Genomic DNA, 18661 nt, shown 5'->3' with positions numbered 1-18661 from the left:
GGAGGTTTTAAACAGAGCAGTGACATAATGTTAATTCCATATTTAAAAGATTCCTAAGTACTCTGAGTAGAATGGACTACTTCAGGCAAGAATAGAAACTCAATCAGAAAGAAACTGGTAATTTGTCCCAGTGAGAAATGACGGTGGCTTGGATTTAGATGGTAGCAGTAAATTCATCTGTTCATCTCTCCCTTCTTCCTTCTCTCTCTTTCTTCCATCCCTCTCTCCATCCATCCATTCATCCATTTATTAACCAAACACGTATTAAGTGTCTATGGGGAGTCAGGCACAATGCTGGGATTACAAAGATGAATTAAACATGCTTCCCAACCATGAGGAGCTCACAGAATGGCAGGGTGCATGTCATTGCAATGTAACAATATGAACACTCCAGTCAAGGAATGCACCAAGAATGGCACGAGCTCAAGGGAGGAAACGTGTTGAGCCCGGGAAGTTGGAAAAGGCCTCATGGAGGAGGAGTTGATTGAGTTGGGCCTTTTGAAAGGCACAGAGGAGTTGGATAGGCAGGAGAGTGTCCCTGGCAGGGGGGCAGCATGAGTAAAGGCAAGGAGGTAGCCTGAGAGAGCATGGCGTGTACTGGAAATGCGTAGATGTCCAGGCTGGTGGGATCAACAGGTGTGCGGAGGGACACTCTGGGAGAGGTGGAAGGTGTGCTTATGGCTGCTCAGCTCTGCCTGCCCCTAGCAGAGCCGAGTAATTTCATTAAGTACCAGCTCTTAATGAAGATGCAGCTGTTTAGCAGATGTTGCCTTCCACCCCAGATGGAGGTGCATCTTAGCGATGGGCACAGTATTTCTAGGGCGTCTAATTTGTGAGGCTGCAGAGAGGAAAGAAATTCAAATGCCGCCATTATTATCTAATGGCCATCATTCACTCTGCACCCCCCCTCCCCCAGTGCCACTGCCACTGCCGCTGTCAGACATTCCTGTTGGCCTTGGACTGGAGACAGAGAGGTGGGCTGGCAGGTGGGCTGGGAGTTTGACTTGCTGGTTGTCACTCAGAAAACAAGAGAAGAAAGCAAATGAAAAAGGTGCCAATCCACAGAGCCCCCAAGAACTTTTATGGTAGTGGAAAGTGACCTATGCCCCAGAAAAAGGTACAGATAATAACTGCTATCTATTGAACTCCTACTCAGAGCCAGGTGCTGTGCGAGGGGCTTCACAGACCTTGTCTCTGGTTCTCTAATCCTGTCCCCCATGCAAGGTTCCTGCCTCAGGCCCTTTGCCCTTGCTTTCTCCCCTGTCTGGGAATGCTCTTCCCCCAGCTGCCCACATGGCTCATTCCCCCATGTCTTTCAGTATCACCTCCTCACAGAGGCACCCCCTGATCCCCGCCCCACCCCACATAAAATAGCACCTTCTCCATCATTCTCTACTCCCTTACCTTGCTTCATTCTCCTTCATCACCCGATATGTATAAGCTGTTCAGTGTCTGTTTCTCTCCTCTAGAGTTTAAGCTTCTGAGAGCAAGGATTCTTTTCTGTTTTATTCATTGCGGCCCCTCCAGCACTCAAAAGAATGCGTGACACAAGGCAGAACTCTGTAAATATTTGTTCAAAGCGTGGAAGAACGATCAACAGATCTCACTGAACGTATGAGACCAGCGTCGGGGAGAGAAAATCACTTTCCCAAGAGTTACACAGCCGGCAAGGGGCAAGCTTGGATTTGAATTCGGGTCTGTCTGATTCTAAAGCTCTGCCCTTTTCCTTAAAAGTTTCTCTTCCTCTCTTTCTCCATAGCACTTATCACCACTTACTTGTTATTATCTGTTCCTGGGTTTGGTGTCTGTCTCCCCCACTAGAACGGCAGCCCCACTGCAACAGAGTTCATCTGTTTTGTTCACAACTGACTCCTCTCACACTCACACATCTTCTTTAATCCTGGAAGCAATCCTACCTCTGCAAGGTAGGTTTCATCCATGCCATTTTACAGATGGGAAAATTGAGAGTCAATCAGAGAAACAATTTGCCTTGCCCAAGGTCACCCACCAAGTGAGTGGAGAGCTGGGATTTTCATTTGTCCAACCAGAGGCACCAGCTGCCTGGCCAGATGCAACTTACCAGGGCCCGTCTTTCCCCTCAAGTTTGGCAGTGTCAGGGCCAATGTGAAGCTCGCCCTTAATTCACAACTCCCCAGTTTTGTCCATTTAAGTGAGAACTTTCATGTTAGTTTAACCCAAATTCTCCATTGACTTCAGTGGAAGCTTTGAATCCATGAGGAAGGTCTGACAGCATATTTGGAGGTAGCACAGGCACCCAGTGCAAATCACATTAGCATACTCATTATCTCAACGTCCTTTGAATGTGTTTTTCAGCTGTTCCTTTAAAGTGGTTCAGTGACAATGGATCCTTTCTATTCACTAATTCCTGGGACTGAAGTGGGCTGTGGTTGGCTCCTAGGTGCTTCTCTGTGCTTTCCAAATGGTGACGATGATGTGAACCCGTGTGGCATAAGGTAATGGAGAGAATGTCATCCAGGCAGATACCCTGAAGGTGCGTGAAGCACATGGTCTGAGTTTGGAAGAAACAACTCCTCAAGTCACGTAGGCAGGTGTGGTGGGACCCCGCAGGGGTGGCAGTGGGGGCACAGGTAACAAAAGCTGTTGCTCAACTGCCTTCCAAGGAGGCGGCCCCCGTTAACAGGAGGCCTCTGGAGGCAGCACAGAACCAGGGATGGCTCTGGGTTGACAAGATGGTTGCTCAACTCTGGAAAGTGCCAGAATCACCTGGGGAGCATTTACCAACACTCAGGGTCCAGCACCCCCTCAAAAGACCATTAGGTTCCAAATCTGGGGGACTTGGGGGAACAACTGGGCTTCAAAGATTTTTGAGTTTTCCCCGATGACTCCAGTACGCCAACAGGCAACTAGTAAATGGAGCTAAACTGCTTTCAAACCAGAGGGGAGGGGAAGAGAGAAGTTGCGTGATGAGTGATGGTGGGGAGGGCGGGGGAAATAAGAAGTCCTCCAAGGATGTGTGGCGAAGAAGGAAGGTCAGAGAAAACACTCTTGGTTTTGTTTTGGTTTTTTTTTAAGAAAAATTTCAAGTACAGCAAAATGGAGAAACTAGTACCATGACCTGCTTACCAGTTACAGTCTCATCAGTTATCAACATGATGTCCCTCCCTGTGGGGGGAGTTGAGGTGTGTGTGGGAGGTGAGGCACCCCAGCTTCCCCGGGAACCTCCTGGAAAGCCAGCACCGCTCACCAGTGGTTCTGTGACAGTGGATCCCTGGTGGGAACGCAGAGCACCAGCGCCAGGCTCTCAGGGTAGGACAAGCTTTGACAGGGGAACCAACAGCTGGGACACAAGGAGTTTTGTATTAAGGAAAAAAAGTTATACTTAAGAAGAAATTCCCACCTATTTGAAATAATTCCTCCTTGACTAGTTCTTTGGTTCTGATGTTTTGGGACGGGGCTGTGGGCCTTACCCCTAAAAGGATCAAGGAAGTGAGGGGACTAGCCTGGGAACAACCAGAGGGTGCAGCTAGGGGAGTGGAAACTGGGCTGGGCTGTCTCCAGGAGCCCTCTGCTGTGTGCTTCTTTGTTCATAGGACAGTGATTCACTGAGCACTTACTACATGCTGGACGTTGTGTTCTTGATGATAAGGACACAGTGGTAAACACGATGGATGAAGATGCTTCCCCACAGGCAGCTTACATTCTAGTGCAGGAGATGGACCACAGGAAGTAAAACACACAGCGTGCCAGATCGCACTCAGTGCTGTAGAGAAAAATAAAGCAGGGAAGGAGCCCGGGTGGGTGGCAATTGTTAAGGTACCCAGGGAAGGCCTCTCTGCTGAGGTGACCCAAACAAGATGATGGAGGGAGCCATGTGGGCTGAGGAACTGCATTCTAAGCTGAGGGAACTTCAAATACAAAGGCCCTGGGTATGGGGTTGCGGGTTGGGGCGTTGGGAGTGCTTCTTTCAGGAACAGCAAGCCCCTTGTGTGGCTGGAGCAGAGGGAGAGTGTGGGACGGGGCTGGCAGGGAGGCAGATCTATAGGGAAAACTGATGAGGCCAGACATGTAAGACCTTGAAGGCTTTTGTAAAGACTTTTGCTTTTCTGCTGCATGAGAAGGGGAGCAATTGGTGGGTTTTGAGTGAGAGGACTGAAGGATCTGGCTTACATTTTAGTGGGACCTCTCTGGCTGCTGAGTGCAGAACAACTGTAGAAGGTGGGCACAGAGCAGGAGAAGGCTATTGCAGTCACCCCAGGTGACAGAGGCTGCCAGCTCAGACCGGGGTGGTGGTGGTGGCCTGGGGCAGAAGTGGTCAGGTTATGGGTAACTTTAGAAGGTAGAAGCAATGGGATTGGTTGACTGAAGGAATGCAGGAGTGTGAGATGAGGAGAGCGGTCAGGGATGGTGCCAAGGTGTTGAATCTCAGCAACTAGAATTATGGGGTTGGCATTCCCTGAAATGGAAATCCTGCAGGAGGGCTGGGTTTTGGAGGAATGGTTGGGAGTTCTGTTTTGGACAGGTTAGACTTAAGATGCCTGGACAACACAAAATGCAGATGTTGATTCATCTGCTGGACATATGAGTCTAGAGTACAGGGGAGAGGCCTGGCCTAGAGTCAACCCTGACGGTGGGTGAGATCACTAAGGGCATGGTCATAGATGGAGAAGTGAACCAAGGACTGACCTGGGGTTCTGGTGTAACAGGCACGGGGCCAGGCTATTTCTCCTGGCCTCCACTGGCCAACACCAGGCCTGGGGGTCTATGGAGGGGTGTCCTAACCCTGCCTTCCCTGGGTATTTACCCTAAGGTTAAAGGCGAAACCTGAACTAGCCTCATTTTGGAAGAGCAGAAACTCTCAGGTTATATGGAGCCCTGGTGATCGCTGTAAAGCTACTTGCAGGGAGTGGAAGGCAAGAGTTTGACCACGCCTCACAGAATGCAGCTTAGCCACTGAAAAATCATTCAGCGTTCAGTGCTCCGGGGACTGAGTCCGCGCACGGTCCTCTCAGCAGCAGTTGTCTGCTGGTCTTCACTTCCTCTGTGCCTTCCCACTGTCTTTGCAATAACTGACCTTGTGGGGTCTTTCAGTTTTTATGCATTTTCCCAACTCTGGGATCCAGATTCAAACACACATCCCTGACTGGCGCTGATCGGTTTAGTTAACTGTGCTCAGCCCCGCTGGGTGGAGCTTTTGCACCAGGCAATACCGCTGGCAGCTGACTGGCCTATGTTGCAGAAGCATTTGGGTCGGGTGACATCTCCTGCTCCAATAAGCTGTTGTGGCGGTTATGGGGGCACTAGCGGGTACAGAATATAAAGTCTGAACGGTAATGGAACATGGATTAAGGTGGACTCTGGGGCAAAGAAGCCTCCTGTGTTCGGGTTCAAACTCAGCCTCCACCACTTACTGTGACCTTGGGTGGGTTATTCGAGCTGACTGTACCTCCATCTCTGTAAGTGGAGAATAATAATGTTAACTGCATCTTTGGGTTGTGGTGAGGCCTATGTAAGATGATCAATGAAACGCACAGTACAGTATTTAAGTAGAGCTCAAAAAGTGTTCATCACTGTTGCCACTGCTATCAGGGGACAGTTTATCTGCACTAAGATGCTTTAAATGCACGTTCTCATCCAGTTCTTCACAAAATCCCAATGAGATAGGTTGTCTTTTCAGTCCCATCATATAGGTGTGAAAATGGAGGCACAGGGAAGTTACCTGACTTGTTCTAGGGTCCCTCAGCTATTAAGCATAGAGCCGGGATTCAAACACAGGTTTATCTGGCTCCAGAACCATTGCTCTGATTCACTGTGCCCCCTGAAAGGACACCTATGTATAAATGCCCACCCTTGGCCACTTCTGCAGGGCTGTGGGCAGGGGCTCTTTACCCCCTCTCCAGGAGGTGTAGCGAGCTCTCTGAACGTCTCCCCGCCCTGCAGCTGTCCCTGCCCTCCAAGGATGCAATCTGCTGAAGTGGGGACTGCATCCCTCACTGGCTCTGGTCTGCAAAGGCTGTTGCTATCCCTTGTCCTATGTGGTCCTCAACAAGTGGATAAATGAGCAGATTAGGGATTATATTCCTCCCATTTGACAGATGCAGAAACCGAGACTCATCAAAAAGATGGAATCAGAATTTGAACCCAGGTCTGTCTGTCCTTTTCCCTTCCTCCATCCCCCTTGCAGGGCAAAACTGAATCCAAAGGGATCAGGAGCCGCTGTAGGTTCTTGAACAGGGTAAATTAAAAGCAGGAAGAACTTGGGGTCAGAACAGAGAACCTCAGAGCTGGAAGGTGCCTCATTTAATTGGGCCCGGAGAGACCAGGGGGTCACTGGGTCCGTACCCTGATCCCTGCTGAACAATTACCCAGTTCTGCAAAGTTTCTTACTCATGACCTGGGCTTCTTTCAGGGTGTAAAGGAAATGGAAAGAGATGAATTCCAGGTGCCAGTTTAATTCCATGAGGCTCAGTATGCCTGACTGACCCTGGGGTTTCATGCAGGCTCCCTGACTGAAGGATTACAGTGAGGAAGGAGTATCTGCAGGCTCTTGGCTCTTCTAACAATCACACACCAAGCAGGGCCTTGCCCGTCCTCCAGGGTGGTTACCAGTAAACAGTCCCTGGGCTTCACATGTGTGGGTTCCTCAGCACATCCCTGAAATCTGACATCAAGGATTTGAATCTCTGTCTTGCACCTACTCACTGTGTGACCTGGGGCAAGTCACTTTACCTCTCTGGATTTCTGTTTCCTCATGTACAATCCTCTCGTATTTGGTTACTGTGAGGACTGAGTAAGATGTTCATATAGTGCCTGGTGCAGTGCCTGGTGTGTGACGAATGCTGTTACTGTTATTTTAGGCATTGAAATCCCATGGCCCCCACACAAAAATCTTCAGACACTTGCTGTTGGCATGGGAATGATGAAAAGATTTACCTTTTAGAAACATAAAAGAATAACATAAAAGAATAATTTAGAAAGAAGGGTTATTTTGGTGACAGTGTGGCAGTTGTATTAGGAGGAACAAGACTGAAAATGAAACATGTCCATTAGGAATGTATTTGGCTGTTGGTAGTAAAAAAATCCAACAATGGAACAGATTTCTACTCTTGCCTCAATATTCACTCTCCCTGTCTTCTTTAGGCAATAGAATCCTTAATTTTAGCTGGGCATGTGGCAGTCTAGAATGAAGATGACAGTTCCTAGCTTCCCTTTCATATTTTAGGTATGGCCATGAATTTCTCTTGCCAATGAGAAATGGTTTATGTGATTTCTAGAAAATGTCTTAAAAGGGAGGGTATACACATCACTCCTCTCTTTCTACTTGCTGGCTGGAATTTGACATGTGATGACTGGATCTCAAGCAGCCCTTTTGGACCATGTGGTAAATTAAAGATGGTTGCTAATTCTTTGACCCTCTTTCCTTCAAAAGGAAGAGTCTACTTGAAAGAGTAAATTCACTTCACTTAAATCTGGGCTGGCCTGTGACTTCTTAGATAAACAGAGTAGAATGGAAATGATGTTCTGCCATTCTGGGCCTTGTCCTTAATAGGACTGGCAGCTTCTGCCATGGCCTCTTGGATCCATGAGCTACCATGGAAAAGGTCAAACCACTCTGCTGGAGAGAACACCTGAGACTACATAGAAAGGGGGAGGGACCCAGCTGAGCTTAGCACTGTAGTCATCCTCACTAAAGCGTCAGGCATCCCAGTAAAACCATCAGCTGAATATGACAAGTGACTAGTTGATGCCTACAGATCAGAAGGATCACCTAGCTGAGCCCTGCCCAAATTTCTGACCCACAAAACTCTAGGAAACAATAAAATTGTTATTGTTTGGGGGTTGTTTGTTATATAGCCAGAGATAACGAGAACAGACCATGAGGTAGAAGCTACTTGCTGAGGATGGTGCACCAATTATACCAGCCCTGGTCTGGCTACCTCCAGATTTCTTGTTACACAAGCAAAGTAAACCCTATTTGTTAAAGCCTTGTGATACCTTGGGTTATTGCTCAAGGCCTCAGTTTCCCAATTGTTAAATTAGACACTAGCTTCTGTCCTATTACTTCCCAAGTGCCCGAGAGGATAAAGCAATAATCAGGAGGAGGGGTCCTTTTTCATGCAATATAAACAGTGCTTGTATCCAACAAGACCAATGAGTGACATGCTCAAGCTGTTATAATATATCTAACCTGTTCATGATGGGTGTGAACTCATCATGAACCAATTACAAAGGATTTTGGAATCAGACACTGGGCCTTGAGGCTCAGCTCTGCTCCTTTCTAATGTGATGAATTGGGGTAGTCACTAAATCTCTCCAAGCCTAGTTTCCTCATCAATAAAACACAGACGATGCTACTTCCCTTGTAGAGTCTGTGTGAGGATTAAATGAGATTAATCCATCCATTTGTTAAATACTGAATTTCTCCTATGTTCTAGGCCAGACCCACTCCTAATGTTGGTGGGGCCTGGGGCCCACTCACCTCCCAAATCTAAATATTTAAATGTTATATATCAAGCTAATACATTGTTTTAAAAATGTTCTATCCTTCTTGATGAATGTAACTTCATAACAACATGGAAGGCCAGGTTCAATTTGGAAAACTCAGACTCCTCAGACATCTGCACTGAGATGTAGAGTGGCGGTGGGCAGAGCTGCACCCTAGCCTCCAGCTCCCCAGATGCCTCTCCCTTCTCACCCCTGGCTCCATGCCACACTGTGTGACTCACATGTATCCCAGGCTGCCTGTCCCTTCACCTCATGCTCCACACTGCCCTTTGGCTACATCCTGGGCCTAGTGTTTTGCCTCCAGAGAACAAACTAAGGAGAGGCCTGCACAGGCCCTGGAAGCAGCTGGGACCCTTGGGCAGGGAGCTCAGGGATCCTGGGGCCCCAGAGTATGCCTAGAAAGAGAATGAAGTCTTGGGTGGGCATGTCCCCTTGGCCCTGTGAGTACATATGCAGCTGGTGGAGGGCCAGAGAGAGGCCCTTTAAAGCATGAGAACCAGGGAGGAGGGCAGGGTCCCCCTTGCCTGGATCTGAGGCCTGTGCTGGTGGACGTACATCAGTGTCTGAAACAGACACCGTCCCTGCCCCTTTCCTTCAGTGTGGTCCTCTGTCTCACCCCTGCCTGTAAGATGAGGGTTTAGCTGATCTGACATCTGCAAGTTTGTGTTGGAGACCAAGGGCTGGGGACTTGGTGAATGTCAACATGAATCTCCTAGATACCAGGAGATCAGATGTGATCAGATGGGTATCAGATGGGTTTAAGACCTGAGTTATCAACTTCCTCCTCCAGCCCAAGCCTGGTAGAACAGCAAGGGCCTCCATTGGCTAGTCCAGCCCATTATTCACACAAAACGTCAGCAGCCATAATAGCAACATGACTTCCCATCACACCTGGAATAAAATCCCAGCTCCTTGCCAAGACCTGCAAAGCCTCTCCCACCCGGCCTCTGGCCGCCTGCAGTCTCCTCGCCCACCACCCTCGCCCTTGTTCACTGAGCTGCAGCTCCCTTGACCTTCCTTGTGTTTACGAAATGTAAGGAGTCCACTCCTCCCACCTCTCGGCCTTTTCCCTCCCTCTTCCCTCTGCCTGGAGTACCCAGCTCTTTGCACAGCTGGATCCTCTCATTCAGGCATCAACTTAGTAGCCCCGTGACGTAGAGATGTTCGGGAATAGCTCTCCTCTAGCCCAGCGCTCTCTTTTTAATGTCTCCATTTTACATATTTACACCACCAGAAGTGGCAGATGGAGTGATTAAGAGGTCACCCTTGGAGCCGGACTGAGTCTAAAGCTGGTCTCCACCATCTACTGGACACTTGAGTAAATTGTTCAGCCTGTTTTGCCATGAATATATTATTCAACCCCTAATTTTCCTTGAATAGTTAATTCAACCTCCATTTTCCCATCCGTGAAAGGGGGTGATAATTAATCTGTCTCATAGGTCTTTTGTGAGACTGGATGAGCAAACGCACATATTTATAGCATTTAGAACAGAAGACTGGCACTGGCTGTTTTGTGTTTGCCATTTTATTAACACTTGTTATTTGAAATTACCTTGTCTGTTTATTTCTTTGTGTATTGCCTCCCTTCTCTCTATGAAAGGCAAACAACTTCTTGTGCTTAGATAAACGGATTCCAGCAAGGAGTGGGCAACTGTGCCGAGCCCTTCTGTACATCTCCGGTACAGATGGGGAAGCCGAGGCAGGGATGGAAGGCCGGGAGCGAGAGCCCTAAGGGGCCAGCCCGCCGCGCTGCCCGGAGCTCTCGGCTGCCCCTTTCGCAGGCGGGCACTGATATGCTCCGAGCGCGAGAGCAGCGTGGGGTTCGGCGGTGCCGGCGTTTTGGTTCCCAGCGCGTTGGTCTTTAAGGCCCTACAGAGCGATCGCGGGAAAGGGGCCTGCAGCCCGCGTCAGCTGCGGTCCCGTCCTGTCGACGCCGGAGCAAGAACAAAGGCATTTGCATGAGAACAGGAACTCTGTTTGCTGAGAGGGCCTGTTTGGGGGTGCCCCTTGCGCTCCCGCGCCCCGCAGACACCCCTCCCCGAGCCTCGGGACACTCTCCTGCCGACTCATCTGTACTCTGAGGAGGCGCCGGAGTCCCGCAGCGGCCGAGCCGGGCAGGAGCGGCCCCAGGCCTCCGTCCGGGTCTCAGCCCCCGCCGGCTTCTCTGTCTAACAGTGCGCAAGCGTTATAAAGCCTAACTCCACGGCAACACAGCCTCCTCCAAGGATGCGCACCTGGCACGTAGGAGGGGCTCAGTGAATACGGGCTCCGATGTCCCTTTCCGACGCTGTTTCTCAGCCACCTCTTTTGAAATCCCACCCAGCTGCCCTCGGAGGCAAGATAAGAGGTAAGAGCAGGGGTTCAGGAGCCTGGGAAACCTGGATTCAAATCCTCCTCTGGCGCTTACCAGCTGCATTGCCAGGAGCAAGTTATTTTGTCTTTTGAGGTCACAGCGTCCTCATCTGTAAAATGGGGATGAAATAGTCTATAGGGTGCTTAGTTCAGTCATTCTCACAGATTAAGTGCTTAATTCACTCTTACAGTCATCACTTCCAGTTTACAGGGGGTCAATGGCAAACCCTCCAGACCTCCTGAGGGTCAGTCTTAAGCGGCCTAAAGGTCGAGATCCCCAAATGGTTTTATAGAGCCGGGTAGAGGTGCGCTCCTCTTCCCTCGTGCTCTCTCCTCAACCCCCAACCCCCATAAGATACACAGGCTTCCATGTGAACTGGAAGAGTAATGGCTGGCTGATCAGTGACTGGAGTGGGGTTCTGGGATGTTTTTCTCCCAAGTCGAAACCTATTATTATTATTACTATTATTACTATTGTTATAACTATTTAATTAAGTACGGAAAGCCCTGGATCTTTCGCTTGGAGACAGCCTGCTATTCAGAGCAGCCCATAATCCCTCCACAGTTCCCTGCCAGGAAGGAAGCCTCACGCTGCCCTCTAGTGGCGGGCAGGGTTGTGCAGGCCCAGTGAAGCGGACCAACAAGGGAACCAGAGAAACAAGCTTCACTTAGTACGTGGTGGAGGCTGTCTGGAAGAGGGAGGGAGAAAATGCAGCCTGGTTCCCCCACCGCTATTTGTGGTCCTGCTGGATCTCTCAGGAACCTTGGGAATAGAGAATAAAAGACTGAATTTGAAAGGCACCGGAGTTTTTCCATTCTGCTTTTATTTATTTTTGAATAAATTACATATTTACATGATTCAAAAGATAAAAAAGACTGTAGAGTGAAAAGGAAGTCTCCTTTCCACTCTTGTTCCCTTGCCATCCAGTTCCTCCTCCTAGAGGCAGCCGTTGTCATGTGTCTTGTGGATCCTCCAGCAGAAAGTCTGCAAATACAAATATTTTACAGGATCGGTAGCTTCCTCTGTATACTCTTTGGCATCTTGCTGCTTCACTTAAAAATGTATCATGGAAGTCCACAACTACTGAGCCCACGTGCCACAACTACTGAGCCCACGTGCCACAACTACGGAAGCCCGGGCGCCTAGAGGCTGTGCTCCGCAACAAGAGAAGCCACTGCAATGAGAAGCCTGAGCACCACAAAAAAGAGTAGCCCCCGCTTGCCACAACTAGAGAAAGCCCACGTGTAGCAACAAAGGCCCAACACAGCCAAAAATAAATAAATAAATACATAAAATTGCCATCTCTCAAACCACTAAAGAAAAATAGTTTAAAAAAATGTATCATGGGATTTGTTCCATATTGATTCATGTAGATCTGCCTCATTCTTTTGAACAGCTGCATAATATTCCATTGTCTGATCTCATAATTATTTGATCAGTCTTTTATTGACAAGCCTTTAAATTGCTCCTAATCTTTTGTAATCACATGTTACAATCACAATCTTGTATAGACACTGTTGTGCATAGGAGTGAATCACTTAGCTATTGCTGTATAACAAACAAAAGGCTTTAAACAAAAAGCTTTTGTTATTGCTCATATGGATCGCTGGTGGCTGGGTCAGGCAGGGCTCATTTTGTGTTGCCTCTTGTGCCTGGATTGGAGGGCGGGTCTTGCTGGGGGGGTGGCTAGTCTAGGAAGAATGGGCTCAGTTACAGTTCTGGCAGTTGGCTGGTTATCAGCTGGGGTAAGAAAGGTGCCTGGGCCATGTCTCTCATCATTCAGCAACGTGTAAGGCCTCTGGAAACTCAGTGACTGGCATCGCATTCCATTACATTCTGTTGGTCCAAGCAAATCACAGGCTATACTCAAGAGGTGGGGAAATGGAAACCACCTCTCCAAGGGAGAAGCAGCAAAGTCACATTGTAAAAGGTATGACCCAGGGACATAAACTATTGTGGTCGTTAAAAATTATGTTTCAGGGGGCTTCCCTGGTGGCACAGTGGTTGAGAGTCCACCTGCCGATGCAGGGGACACGGGTTCATGCCCTGGTCCGGGAGGATCCCACATGCCGTGGAGCGGCTGGGCCCATGAGCCATGGCCGCTGAGCCTGCATGTCCGGAGCCTGTGCTCCGCAACAGGAGAGGCCACAACAGTGAGAGGCCCGCGTACCGCAAAAAAAAAAAAAAAAAAATTATGTTTCAATAGTGTTTTTATTTTATAATGGTTAGATTTACAGAAAAGTTGTAAAGGTAGTACAGAGAGTTCTTATATACCCCTGCACACAGCTTCCCCTATTGTTAACATCTTGTATTACTGTGGTACATTTGTCACAGCTAATATTGATACCAATATTAATATATTATCATTAGCTCAACTCCATACTTTATTCAGATCTCATTAGTTTTTCCTTAATGTCTTTTTCTGTTCCAGGATCCCATCCAGAATGCCATGTTACACGTAATCATTATGTCTTCTTAGACTCTTCTTGGCTGTAACAGTTTCTCAGACTTTCTTTGCTTTTGATGACTTTTATGGTTTTGAGAAGTGCTGGTCAGGTTTTCTGTAGAATGTTCCTCAATTTGGGTGTTGGGCTTTTTTCCCACGATTAGGCTGGAGTTACGGGGTTTGAGGAAGAAGACCTCAGCGGTAAAGCGTCATCCTAAGCACATTGTATCAAGAGGACATGCCATCAATGTTACTAATCATTAATGATGGTAACCTTAGTCACCTGGCTGAGGTAGTGTTTGCTGGGTTTCTCCACTGGAACATTACTCTTTTTCCCTATTTCTATGTTGTTCTCTGTAAAAGGAAGTCACTATGCACAGCCCACACTTAAGAAATGGAGAGTATTCTCTACCTCCTTGAGGGGGTAGAATCTGTATAAGTTATTTGGAATTCTTCTGCTATTTGCTTATTCCATCATTTATTATACCAGTGTGTTTTCTCCAAGGAACCTAGTTCCTTTTATTTAAGAATGATATTAGAAACCAAGATCTGGATGCTGAGTGTGCTTGTTGCTACCGGGGTCCACTCTCAGTGGGCAGAGCCAGGAAATGCAGGCAGATGGTGGGAACCTGTATGTACACGTAACTATAATTATTTCTACATCTACCCATTAGCACTGATATTAAGTTAAACATGAGCTCACGCTAATGTCTCCAACACAAATTCGTTCATGCAGTTCATTCTATTCTCCTCTCCTTGCTTATCTATAACCACCCCCCACCACCTCAACAGTAAGAAACCTGCCTCCCACCATCTGCCATCCATTTACTTCACTGTTCAATTCTAGTGCACATGTATGGAAGTTTCAGAATTGTCAGCCCGTACTCCTGTGAGATGTAATTCTACAAACTAGAGAACTGCTATGGGCAGTTCTTTTGGTCTTTAGTCTTACTGTTTTCAGTTATTTCTAGAGTTATTTAGGTCAGCACACCTATTCCCCACTGAAGGGGAGATTCCCCATAATCTCCCCTTCAGTGAGATTATGTCACACATTTGTAATGTAGTTAGATTCTCTTATAAAATTTGAATACATTAAGATTCACTCTTTGTGCTGTAAAGTTCTATGAGTTTTGACGAATGGATGGTCATGTACCTACCACTGCAGTGCCATGAAGAATGGTTTCACAGCTCTAAAATATCTGCTGTACTTCACCTGGTCAACCATCTGCCTCTCTCCAATCCCCTGGAAGCCACTGATCTGTTTTTCATCTCTATAGTTTTGCCCTTTTCTTAATCATATAAATGGAATCAAACATTAAGTAATGTTCTGAGCCTGACTTCTTTCACTTAGCAACATGCATTTAAGATTCATCCATACTTCTGTGTGGATTAACAGCTTGTTCCTTTTTTTTAAATTAAAGTAGAGTTGATTTACAATGTTGTGTTAGTTTCTGCTGTATAGCAAAGTGATTCATTTATACATATATATATTTTATATATTCTTTTCCATTATGCTTTGCCACAGGATATTGAATATAGTTCCCTGTGCCGTACAGTAGGACCTTGTTGTTTATCCATTCTATACATAATAGTTTGCATCTACTAACCCCAGACTCCCAGTCCATCTCTCCTCCACCCCTCTTTCCCCTTGGCAACCACAAGTCTGTTCTCTCACAGCTTGTTCCTTTCGATTGCTGAGGAGTGTTCCATAGTATGGGTGTACCACTGTTTATCCATCCACTTATTAAAGGACATCTTAGTTGCTTCCAGCTTTATTAGGAATATAAATCTGCTATAAATATTTGTATGCAGGCTTTTGTGTGGACATAACATTTCTCATCAGTTGGGTAAATGTCTAGGAGTGCAACTGCTGCGTCATATGGTAAATCTATGATTAGATTTACAAGAAACTGCCAAACTGTCTTCCAAAGTAATTGTACCATTTTTCATTCCCACCAGCAATGAATGAGTCCCTGTTCCTCTGCATGTTCATCAGCACATGGTATTGCCAGCTTTTTTTGGAATTTGTCCATTTTAATAGGTATGTAATTGTTGTTTCGATTTGCATTTTATTTTAATTGGCATTTCCTTAATCACAAATGATGTTGAGAATCTTTACCTATGCTTATTTGCCACTTGTATATCTTCCTTGGTGAGGTGTCTGTTCATATCTTTTGCCCATTTTTAATTGGGTTTTTTGTTTTCTTATTGTTGAGTTCTAGAAGTTCTTTGCATATTGTGAGTGTGATTTTTTTTATCAGATATGGGATTAGCCAGTATTTACTCTCAATCTGTGGCCTGTCTTTTCATCCTCTTCACATTGTCTTTTACAGAAAAAAATTTTAATAAAGTCCAACTTATCAACTCTTTTCTTTTGTGGATTGTATTTTTGGTATTGTATCTAAAAACTTTTCACCAAACCCAAGTAAAGCACAGATTTTCTTCTATGTTTTCTTCCAGAGTTTTGTTGTTTTGTGCTTTACATTTGCGTCTATGATATATTTTGAGTTCATTTTAGTTACTTTTCATGCAAGATATAAGATCTATGTTGGGAATCTTTCTTTTTTGCATATGGACCTCTAGTTGCTCCAGCACTAGTTGTTAAAAGGCCATCTTTTCTCCATATAAGTTCAATCTTTTAAAATGTAGTAAGACTTGTTTTGTGGCCTGATATATGGTATCTTGGAAAATGTCTTTCCATTAGAATCTTTAGCATTTTAGTTATAGTTATTTTAAATTCGCTGATAATTTCAACATGTGTTATAGATGAGTTGCTTCTGATGATTGTTTTGTCTCTTCAGTCTATATTTTTTCTTGCCTTTTGGCATATGTGGTAGGCTAAATAATGGATCTTGAGATGGGAAGATTATTCCGGATTATCCAGGTGGACTTTGAGTGCAACCGCACGCATCCTTATGAGAGAGGCAGAGGGAAATTAGAGATAGAGATAATAGAGAGAAGAGAAGAGAAGAAGGTGATATGACCATGCAGAAAGTGATTAGTCACTCAACCACAAGCCAAGGAATGCTGGCAGCTGCTGGAACCTGGAAAAGGCAAAGAAGGGAGCTCAGCCCTATGACATTTTGATTTCAGCCCAGTGATGCTGATTTTGAATCTCTGGCCTCCAGAACAGTAAGAGAACAAATTTCTATTGTTTTAAGCTACCAAGCTTGTGGTAGTTTGTTATAGCAATCCTGCCTTGTAAATTTTTGTTGAAAGTTGTACGTGTTGTATAGGATAATAAATACTGAGGGAAACAGACCTTTAGTGTGAGGATTGACGTTAATCTTGCTGGGACTCGGGCCACATTTAATGCTTCTTGTAGCTCTAGGCACCTGGGGCTTCACATTCCTTTGTGTCCTTGTTTCCGCCTCCCTTTTGGCTCTGGAGCTCCCCTTTGTACAGCACCTCAGCGTCCGTGTCTTGCAGCTTTATCAGCTGTAATCCACTGTGCTTATTTACACTGGAGCCTTACTGGTGTGGTGGTGGTAGAGCCGGGCAGAGGGAGGGCATTCTTTAATCTTCCAATTAAGTCTCAGCCTTTTTGTGGGCTTACGTCTCGTCTCAGGGATGGGGCCTTTAAAAGTGTTGCTGTGCCTCTTCTAGCGGTAGAGCTCCTGCCATCTCAGCTTCTGGTCCCTTCCTCACCCCAGGTGCTACATCCCAGCCTATTTCTTCTGTTGTGTATGGTACGCGGGCCTCTCACTGTTGTGGCCTCTCCCGTTGCGGAGCACAGGCTCCGGACGCGCAGGTTCAGTGGCCATGGCTCACGGGCCCAGCCGCTCCGCGGCATGTGGGATCCTCCCGGACCGGGGCACGAACCCGTGTCCCCTGCATCGGCAGGCGGACTCCCAACCACTGCGCCACCAGGGAAGCCCTTCGTTCGGGTTTTTATAACATCTTGCAGAAAACCTGAATGAACTTTTTGGCCAGCCCAATATATTTATACATTACACACACACACACACACACACACACACACACACACACACATACTTTCCCCCTTAGGTGAAACAGGAAGGCTGGAGAGGGCTGGAGTGGTGCAGAGCTCCTTCTGCCTTAGCTGAGAGAAAGTATCAGACTTGCCCTTTGGCACAATGCTCTCCACTGGAGGTTAGGGAGAAGGTCCAGAAGGGATATCCATGGCTGCTCTTTGCCTCCTGCCAGAGCTACATGGGGAACTGATCCTCTCCATTAGAACCTGGTGAGGTTCCTGGAGGAAAACTCTGCAAAAATACGAGGTCTTCCCCACCCCCCATGACCGGGGTCCCCGGGAGTTTCTTTCTCACTCTTATGTTAGCCCACACTCAGCCCTCAGTGATTCATCAGAATTAGTCCTTAAGTGTTCCACTGACTTACGGCGTTGCTACAGGTAGGCCAGTTTTTGGTGCTGTTATCTCTTTGCGTGCGCTTGACTCACCAGATTTTTGGGTGGCGTTTGCCCTGCAAGCTCAGGTCTGTGACGGATTCAAGAAAAGTCATTGATTTTCAGCTTGTCTAACTCTTTCTTGTTGTAAGGACAGGAGTAATGACTTTCAAGCTCTTTACAAGTTGGCGTTGAAACCAGAAGTCCCTATTGTGGCCCTTTTTTATATCAGTCTCCCACAGAAAGTAAGAAATATTAAGGGTCACAAAAGTCATAAGACTATAATCTTGGAATCATAAAGACTTTGGCATAGACTCAGAGTTTTGCAACTTGGAAAGCATACATTCTAAGATTAAAATTCCCCAGATTGAAAATCTCCATGGGCTCTTCACTGCTTACAGGATGACACGACATAAAACACTTTTCATTACCTGGCCCATTCCAGCTCTCCAGCCCCATTTCTCACCCACATCTTACCTCCCATCCAGATCCTGTTCTCACTCCCACTCCCCCCAGAAAACAAACTCGGTATCATACTCAGGGTCCAGCCATGTGGTAAACTAATTGAGATTCCCTGATGCACTTTGAACATTACCTGAAACATGGCAACCCCTCACCAATCATTTGTTAATCTAATTAATGACTAAAACAATAAAGTCCTTAGCACAGAGTGTAACACATGGAAGTATTAACAGTAGCCAGTTTCACGTACCTGATTTGTGCCTGACACTCTTCTAAGTACTTCACATGTATTGAGTTATTTTATTTTCATAAGCTTATGTGGTCCATATTCTTCCTATTTTAAAGATGAGGAAACTGAAGTACAGAGAGGTTAGAAACTTGCCCAGGGTTACCCAGATGGTAAGTGCAGAGCTGGGATTCAAACTCAGGGAACCGTCATCAGTGGGTTGTAATCAACACAAAGCTCCTACTGTGCTAATGCTAGATGCATCACGTACATGACCTCTAATCTTATGATAACCTCCATTTAGAAGAAATGGAGGCCAGAGAG

The sequence above is a fragment of the Aethalodelphis obliquidens genome, unplaced genomic scaffold, assembly GCF_003676395.1.
Source record: "Aethalodelphis obliquidens isolate GAN/ISIS:26980383/991018 unplaced genomic scaffold, ASM367639v1 scaffold42, whole genome shotgun sequence".
In the NCBI taxonomy this organism is placed as follows: domain Eukaryota; kingdom Metazoa; phylum Chordata; class Mammalia; order Artiodactyla; family Delphinidae; genus Aethalodelphis; species Aethalodelphis obliquidens.
Note: the sequence above shows the minus strand (reverse complement) of the source record.